Consider the following 9,852-nt stretch of genomic DNA (forward strand, 5'->3'; position numbering starts at 1 on the left):
GAAAAAGTATATTTCGTTTTCTAAATAAAATGCTCAATTTAGATGCGAGTGTTTTTAAAACAGCAATCAAGTATTTAACAGTATCGTATGTGAGAATGTTTAGGTACAGCAAATGTTAAACGCGACCATGTCTTTGTGTTGTTTTATGTGCATTTAGACTAATTATATCGTGTCTAGCTATGGAAGGGAATATCCGCCAGTCCATGCATGATGTTAAATGACATTCTCATTTTAACTACTGTCATGTGATTTCTGATACATGGTCTTTGCATTTTGTCTAGTTACATTTGCAATGCAAACATTTCATCTAACTGTCGAATGTTGATAAGTTTATAATTACTTCATATATATCTTTACATCGTGTGTGTTATTGACAACCGCAGTTGAACTTTTGGAATGTGTATTAATGCTTATTCTAACGGCGTTCTTTTTTTTACTATGTGCATCTGGCTATGTTGCTACTAAATTTAACAAGCTGTTAATATCTTTATGGATCTATATTACTTCTTAAGTCGATTGCTAGTGCGTCTTTGATTAAGAAATAGTCTTCGGTTTTGCATACATCGCCATTATAAATAGTTCACAATCCGAAAGGGGGAATCAGTATTAAAAAACCTAATTCCAGCGCAAATTGCAGCGTAAATTACTATTGCCGGTGTGGCGTAAAATATGAAAGACCCGTAAAATATGCAAGTGCGCATGTGCAAAGGGATCACAACATCCGGCGTAAAAAGTGCAAGTTGCATATGTAAATATATTAATAAATCTACGAAAAGAGATGATAATTAACATTCTTATCATTATGTATTGTCAGCCACGTAAGCCATGCTGTTGATTGCATAGGTGTCACACGGATTTAACGGTGTAATGTACGTTTTTACGATGATAAAAGATGTCCATTATGGTTGAGAACATCCTGAGAGGCCCTGTTGTATGTGTAGACGATAAAAATACAATAATATTAAATAAACATGACTATTCGAACCTAAATAATGCAAGAAACATGGTATGTATTCATTTACTACATGAAGGAGAACAAATACTTTAAAGACAAGCTGTACACGTTGAATAAATTCAGCATACAAGATGCTTGACTTGCATATGTTGCGGATAAAGGGATTGTCAACCACGACAACGAAGAAAAGAACAGTTGTTAAATACTGTATTTTTTCACAATTGGTTATATTGATTAAAATATCACGACATGTCAAAAATTAAGAGGTTCGAAAGATGGTTCTTCCACGATATATTACATGACTTAACAAAAGTTGTGGTATGTCTACCAGGTAACTACCAGTCAACTATAAATAACACCAGTAGATTGATCATCATCGTCATGTGGTAAATCCAGGAAAATGCAAACTGTGCATGCATAATGAATTGTATACATTATATATAAAAAGTGATCAATCTACTTGCGATATTTAGAGTGTGTATATTGTTATATCACCTATTTTCACGATCTACTTTCGATTTCACATCGTAAAATTTTATTACCAATTATACTGAAAATATGAACTTTTTTCAAGTAATATAATATATCGGTTGTGATATGTTCATCAATATAAACTAATAGTTGTTAAAAAAAACGGTATTTTAGAACTTTTCTTTTTTCGTCATTTGTGGTTGACAGTCCCTTTACAATACACATTTGAACAAAAAAACAACAACTATATTCTAACCTGAAGTATCCATGAAAGTTAGTTTCAGTCTTTGATAATCTTTATATAAAATAACCTAAATGAGCTAAATTGGTTTTAAAAACAGATGAACAGTTGGTAAGTTAAGCACAAAGAAATATTGACTTGCATATTTTATGGCCACACTTGCAAATTTTTTGGCTAAACTTGCAAATTTTATAGCCACAAATGTATATTTTTATAAGAATTTTTTAAGTGAAACTATGTAAGAAAAATGGCTTCTAACAGATGAGTGCCTGTTAATGAACAACACCATGATAACTAAGCTATATGTGTGGGAAATATTAACCATTTAGCACCATAAAGCGGGTATATATGATCTTGTCAAATATTTATTAATTAATATAAAATATGTAAAAAACTTATTATACATATATTTCAATATAAACTAAAATAAAAGTTAAGAAGAACATGTGTCGCCAAAATGCTAAATAAGCCAGATATTTAATTCTGAAATCGAAAAAGGCTGTACAGCCGAATTTGCAGCATGTATATTATGCATGTACGATGTGAATCTAAATTTAGTTTAACGGTTCATTTGAAATACTGCATCGATATTGGTTCATACGACACCCGAACACTTACTAAAAAGACGAATGCATCGGTTATTACAGGAAAATATGTACGAATTATCTTCGTCACAATAGGCTCGGGCGATAATTTGTATTTGCTGTATTTTATGAAATTCGTCTTAAATGTATCATTTTTCTTGCATATTGTGTGTTATTATAACATATTTGTATCAATATATCAAAATTTAACACATATAAAAATCGTATAATTACGCTTTAAAACGTTGACTTGGATATTTTACAACAAAAAATGCATATTTGGACATGATAGTACATGACTTCTCTTCCTGTTTTTTTTAAGCGGCCTTGTCCCCCTCATTTTGTGAAAAAATGAGCTGCGAACAGTTCCAAACTGTAAATAAATGAGTCGCAAACTTTCTAAAATTAGTCAGTGAGCTCTTGTCTTATGAAAGCATTTTGTATTTAAACTTGGAGCAGATTAGTGAAAATTCTTTAGGAGTGTGTATCCTCACGAAAGTGTGACGGAAGGATAGACACTGAGAGCCTAATGCTGCCTTTTTGATACAGCACAACCGACTTTGTGTTTGTGAACAGAATGTATATAATGTAAAATAACATGTTTGAAAATCAATGAGTTAAACTCTTCATTTAACGTTTAATTGTATCTGCCCAGGATAACATTCAAAATTATTGTACATGTGTGATGCCTTTATGCTATAAATTACTGGTAATTAATAAATAACTACCACTTGAAGTAATACCGTGACAAGTGCTAGACCTTTAACTACCCACACTTGCATTTAAAATACTTTTTTATTGGAAATTCCTGTCAATGTTAGTTACGAATTCAGCGTACATATAGTTATTTCTTATTAAGTGCCAAAGTTTATAATAAAAATGGTGCAGTTGTATCCCTAAGATTAATAATAGCACATATAAATTATGACAAGGTACACATTTCTGCAAATTATTATACTTGTACCAAAAATCACCTGTCTAGGGGCATCATAAATTCTTATCTGTTGTAATCAACACCCCTAGTGATATATGGTTTCTAAACCCCATTCTGATCAGCCATAAATCACAGTCAAGAGTGAGAAAATGTTGTTATCAGATACAATTCTTATCAGACACTGGTCATTAATGGGTTAACTTATACATCATATTCACCAAAAATAATTTACTGAACATTCACCAATTACAAAAATCTATACTTTCAATCTTATTTTTTCCAACAGGTTTTAATGTTATAATGCAATCTGAGATGAACAAAAGGGTCATAAGCCACATATATAAATTATATAATTTATGTAAATTTAAAGTATGACTTTAGTTGTTTGTAATTCCTAGTTTGAAAAACAATAATGCAAATTAAAAAAAATATATGACAGTTGCAAAAAGAAAAAAAGACACATTTCCAGTATGTACATGTATACACAATAAAAGTATGAATAAATTGCACTAACAGGTGAAAAAGGCATAGAAACACATTTTAATTTTAGTAACGGTACAGTACCGGTACTCTATTAATGGTATTTTGTAACAAGTTGAAAAGAATAGAAATATTAGAGGTGAAAAAGATGCATATTCAATTCGTATAAAGTATTCTATACAATTCAACTCAATGGCATTGTAACAACAAGCATCAAATTTATATATTAAGTTGCGAGACAACAGTACTGAACAATTTCCATTTGCTGGGATGAATTCTTAGTTGTGTTTTTATTAGCTCATCTATTTTTTGAAAAAAAAAGAGCTATTGTCATCACCATGGCGTCGGCGTTGGCGTCCGGTTAAGTTTTGCGTTTAGGTCCACTTTTCTCAGAAAGTATCAATGCTATTGCATTAAAACTTGGTACACTTACTTACTATCATGAGGGGACTGGACAGGCAAAGTTAGATGACTCTGGCGTGCATTTTGACAGAATTATGTGCCCTTTTTATACTTAGAAAATTGCAAATTTTGGTTAAGTTTTGTGTTTAGGTCCATTTTATTCCTTAAGTATCAAAGCTATTGCTTTCATACTTGCAACACTGACTAACTATCATAAGGGGACTGTGCAGGCAAAGTAATGTAACTCTGACTGGCATTTTGACAAAATTATGTGCCCTTTTTATACTTAGAAAATTGAAAATTTGGTTAAGTTTTGTGTTTAGGTCCACTTTATTCCTACAGTATCAAAGCTATTGCTTTCATACTTGCAACACTTATTAAATATCATAAGAAGACTGTGCAGGCAAAGTTATGTAACTCTGACTGGCATTTGGACGGAATTATGGGCCTTTATACTTAGAAAATTGAAAATTTGGTTAAGTTATGTGTTTTGGTCCACTTTACCCCTTAAGTATTATAGATATTGCTTTCATACTTGGAACACTCGCAAACTATCATAAGGGTACAGTAAAAGGACAAGTTGCATAACTCTTGTTGTCATTTACACGGAATTATGGCCCTTTTTTTACTTAGTAACTTTGAATATATGGTTAAATTTTGTGTTTCGATCCACTTTACTTCTAAAGTATCAAGGCTATTGCTTTCAAACTTCAAATACTTTCATGCTATCATGAGGTTACTGTACCTGGCAAGTTGAATTTTACCTTGACCTTTGAATGACCTTGACTCTCAAGGTCAAATTATTTGATTGATACTTTGAAAAAACTACTCTTACCTGACATACCACAATAGACTCCACCCAAACCATCCCCCGTGCCTTCCCCCCCGAATCCCCCCCTATTTTTTTATATATTTTTTTTAAGATCATCTCACAAATGACCACCACACCCTCAAACTATACCACCCCACCCACCCCCCAATTTTTTTTTAGAAACGGTTAAAAAACACAAATATTTATTTTTATTATTTTATGTTTGAAATACTGTCCGACCATCGCACCCAAGAATCCCCCACACCCCCCCCTCCCCCCCACCCCGAATCCCCCCTCCTAATTTTTTTTTTAAAGATCATCTCAAAAATGACCACCACACCCTCACACTATACCCACCCACCCCCCAATTTTTTTTTATTTGAAACGGTTCAAAACACAAATATTTATTTTTATTATTTTATGTTTGAAATACCGACCAACCATCGCACCCAAACCCCCACACTATACACCCCTCTTCACTCCACCCCTCCATCCGTTGTGATTGAAAATGAGAGTCCTTTCACCTTTAAAAAGAAAATAGATGAGCGGTCTGCACCCGCAAGGCGGTGCTCTTGTTAATTTATATTTTTACTTTACCGGTAGTTACCATAGATATATACTTAATGTATTTCTTGTCTCCTGTTATGCTTGAAATGCATTTATTGATTGTACACTTGTAGAAGTATAGCTTTATAAACAAAATAACATAATAATGATGCCAGCATTTGTGTTAATTTTTCTACAAAAATTAATAGGCAAAGAAATCCTTCATGCCTATTTGTGTATGTGTTTGTATTCAACGGTGAAAAGTCTTGGCTGTTATATTGTCAACTGTATGCTAATATTTCTTTAAATTTCAGAACTGAGAACAGACTTCACAAGGTCTAAGAAGGTCTAATACATGCCAACAGCAAATCAATTCCGTTGATGTTCTCTCTACATATCAATGGACAAATAAAGCTCTCGATATTAAGTTAACAAATAACCCTGGATTACTTAATTCAATTTTATAACTGCACTACCATGACCATGAATAATTGTGGTAAGGTACAGCTGGCTTGGTTTGGACACATCACCAGGCACAACTCTTTGCAAGGCTGTTTTCCAGGGTACGCTAGAGGAAGGTCGACGATGAGGCCATTTGTAGAAAAGATGGATGGATAATGTAAAAAAATGGACATGCCTTTCCATGGATGAATTACTCAAAGCTGCACACAACAGACCCGACTGGAGGAGCATTTCTGTATCGTGGTCCCTCATTTTCCCAAACAAGCTGAACCAGTTTGAGAATTACTGGGATAAAGAAATAATTTAATCTAACAGTCATATATTTGAATTTTTGAACACGCCAATCTATATTATGTATATGTGCAGAATCTTTACCTCTCAGACTATGACATTACCAATTTAAAGTACTGGAAATTTAGTTAAGTTTAAGTAAAAATTACATTTGTTTCATAAAGCATGTATTATTTATTTCATTATTTTTAACTCACCTGAGCACAAGGTGCATATGGTGTGCTTTTAGGATCAGTATTTGTCCCTTGTGCGTCATCAACACTTTTATCCAGGTTTTCGGAAGGAAAAAACTGGTTATTAGATTGGCGAATGTCGGCGGGCTGGCGGGCGAAACAAGCTTGTCCGGGCCATAGCTATGTCGTTCATTGTGAGATTTTAAAATCATTTGGCATAGATGTTCACCATCATGTTACTGTGTGTCGCGCGCAAGAATTACGTCGATATTTCCAAGGTCAAGGTCACATTTGGAGTTCAAAGGTCAAAAATGGCCATAAATGAGCTTGTCCAGGCCATAACTATGTCATTCATTGCGAGATTTAAAATTCATTTGGCACTTTTGTTCAACATTATTGGACATTGAACGGGTGTGTCATGCGAAAGAAATACGTCAATATCTCCAAGGTCAAGGTCACACTTAGAGTTCAAAGGTAAAAGATGGCCATAAATAAGCTTGTCCGTGCATAACTATGTTGTTTATTGTGAGATTTCAAAATCATTTGGCACATATGTTCAACATCATTGAACGGTGTGTCATGCGAAAGAATTGCATTGGTATCTTGATATTGTCCGGGCTATAACTATGTTATTCATTGTGAGATTTTAAAACTACTTGGTACATGTGTTCACAAACATTGGACGATGTGTCATGCTAAAGAATTACGTCAATATCTCCATGGTCAAGGTCACACTTTGAGTTCAAAGATGGCCATAAATGATCTTATTCGGGCCATTACTGTCATTCTTTGTCAGATTTTAAAATGAAAATGCACATTTATTTTGTTCACAGTCATTGGACGGCATGTCATGCAAAAGAATTCAAGAGTTCAAAGGTCAAAATGGCCACATGATAATGGCGTAATAATTCTTAAGAATCGCATAAATTAGCTTCTCTTGTTTTGTGAAGACAACATGCAAAATATTCTGTGTCAATGCATGTGGGGGTATAATTATGTCACGTGTATGACAAAGCCCTTGTTATCCCCCGCCATCGGCGGAGGGATATTGTTTTGGCGTTGTCCTTCTGTCCGTCCGTCCGTCTTTCCGTCCGTCCAGCGCCATATCTTGGAAGTGCTTTGGCGTATTTCATTGAAACTTGGTATGAGTATATACATGGATAAGATAATGATGCACGCCAAATGGCATTGTACACCATCTGTAAATAACAGAGTTATGTCCCTTTGTATCTTGAAAAAATGCTTAATTGAGTGTCAAATATAACACTTGTGTCCAGAAGCATATTGGCGGGGGATATCAATTCAACAAATTTGTTTGTTATAAATATATTTTTGTAAAAACCTTGTTGTGACAATTTTGTCCCTTGTTCCTTGTTAACACTATAGGTAACATTTATTGCTTGATTGCCATGAAACATGTTAAGAAAATGTGTCCCAATGATATCTTTGTTGGGTTTGAAACTGTGTCACACCAGGTCAAAACCTAGGTCACTAGATAAAAATAAACAAAAAAATGGTCACATTTATTGTTCAATCTTCTTGAAACTTGGGCAAACATATGTCTTAATGATATCTCAGCTGTGTTCGAAAATGTTTCGGGTTCGTTGAAAAACATGGTCGCTAGGGGGAATCTTTTCTCACATGGCTAAAGTAAAACCTTAACACTCTAGAAATCACATTTATACTTCAACGTTCATTAAACTTGGTCAGATCATTTGTTCTTATAATAGCTCTGCTTTGTTCGAAAATGGTTATGGTCTGTTGAAAAACATGGCCACCAGGTGGTGGGGCAGTTTACCTCATATGGCTATAGAAAAACCTTGTAATTCACCACATACGTAAGTGTGCAAATGCATTATTCAACATTACGCTGCTAGACTATCAACAGCATTATATTGTAATGTTCAGATAGGAAGCCATTCATGTACGGGGTATAATAGAGTAAACTGTGATACACGTTTTAGCTGTTCTTTGCCGAATGTTGTTTACATGATGTCATCTGATGTTGCAACGTCATTCATAACAAAATGCGATTGGTCAATAAACGAAAACTAAGCCTATGAAAACACTTATAAAGTATATTACACATGTGTAAGATAAAAATATATGTTATGGTTATATTACATGGGAAACAGGGAAACAGTATTTGCTTTCGTTATATCCGAAAATTAGTCTTACCCGCATGGTAATGTTTTTTTGCCCAATCTTGAAGAAACGAACGTCGACCCATTCACACTCTTTATTAGTGATGTTTTTCTCCAATTAAATACCAAAGTCATTGCAAAACAATATAAGACTTGCACTTTTTACGGGTCTTTCCCTTTTTACAGAGCCTAACGTAAAATTCACATGACCGGAACCGGAACTTGCATATTTTACGGGTCTTGCATCTTTTACGCTACACCGGGAGATCACTCTTAACATCAAAATCAAAATCTCCGGTATCAACCCTGATACATCGACTATTTCTGGAATCCTTCGTAAAAAGCGGTGATATAGTAATAAACTTACCCGTCAACATAATGCTTATTGTTTTGCTTGGATTCCCACTATCGAGACCTTATTCCTGTTGTAAACGCTTTGAGTAAAATGATGCAACGCTTTGAGAAAAATGATACCCAGATAAGTTCTACTTTTGTGATTTATTTACGCTATAACAGGAACTTGAAAGCTTCACGTGTCTCTGTTGTAACAAGTATCGCATGGGGCTTTATTTGGTTTGAATTTTACATCGCGTCAACTTATTTCATTTATATTGCGATGTCCGGCTCATTAGTGATAGAGGAAGGCCCCAAGCCTGAACAACTAAATCAATTACATTGCAGGACGGTGGTCCAGGGATATAGCCTCGGGACACGAAAATTATTGGCTCTAGTCCCGTGAAGAGCGGGGGCAGCCCATTTCTCTCTAATAACTGCTAACACTTACAGCTTTTCAATTATAACAGACAGCTACCAGTGTGTAGCACAGAGATATATTAAGATCAACATAAAATGGCATATATAGATTAGAGTCACAAATGGATATTAGGGTGCAATACCCTAGCTCTTTCTATGAAATATCTATGAACTTTCCCTTTTCTTTATCGTGCTTTGTGCAAAGCACAGATAATTGGGCTACCCTCTGGGTTTCATACAAGTTCACCTCTAGTTGGGTTGGAAACATGGAAATTGTATCTGAGAAACCCACTGCCCTGCCCGGGATTCGATTCTTAGACTTTTGGATTGGTGGTGAAGCGTAACATCACTGAACAACAATGCATCAATCAACATCAGACACAGGTAGACCTACTGGTTAGGTATCCAGGTGGCAGACAAGAGAGCGATAGTAAAAATTTGGAGAATTTATTTCGAAATTGGACACATACTATTTAATAAATGATATCCTTTATCTTTTCTCTTTAATAATTTGTTTTTTGAGTACACACCAATTTATATTAATTAATAATATTTGCCAGAGTTTATAGTCAAACAGTAAATCTATCAATGCAATATTTAAAATG

At 34.3% G+C, this 9,852-nt stretch overlaps 1 long non-coding RNA gene across 1 annotated transcript; it reads left to right on the forward strand.

Moving 5' to 3' along the window:
• Window positions 1–779: 779 nt before the first annotated feature.
• On the forward strand, window positions 780–6,340 carry LOC127877009 (uncharacterized). Its single transcript, XR_008048188.1, has 2 exons — window positions 780–869; window positions 5,739–6,340. It is a non-coding gene; the product is annotated as an uncharacterized LOC127877009 (long non-coding RNA).
• Window positions 6,341–9,852: the final 3,512 nt, after the last annotated feature.

This window comes from Dreissena polymorpha, chromosome 4 (assembly GCF_020536995.1).
Source record: "Dreissena polymorpha isolate Duluth1 chromosome 4, UMN_Dpol_1.0, whole genome shotgun sequence".
In the NCBI taxonomy this organism is placed as follows: domain Eukaryota; kingdom Metazoa; phylum Mollusca; class Bivalvia; order Myida; family Dreissenidae; genus Dreissena; species Dreissena polymorpha.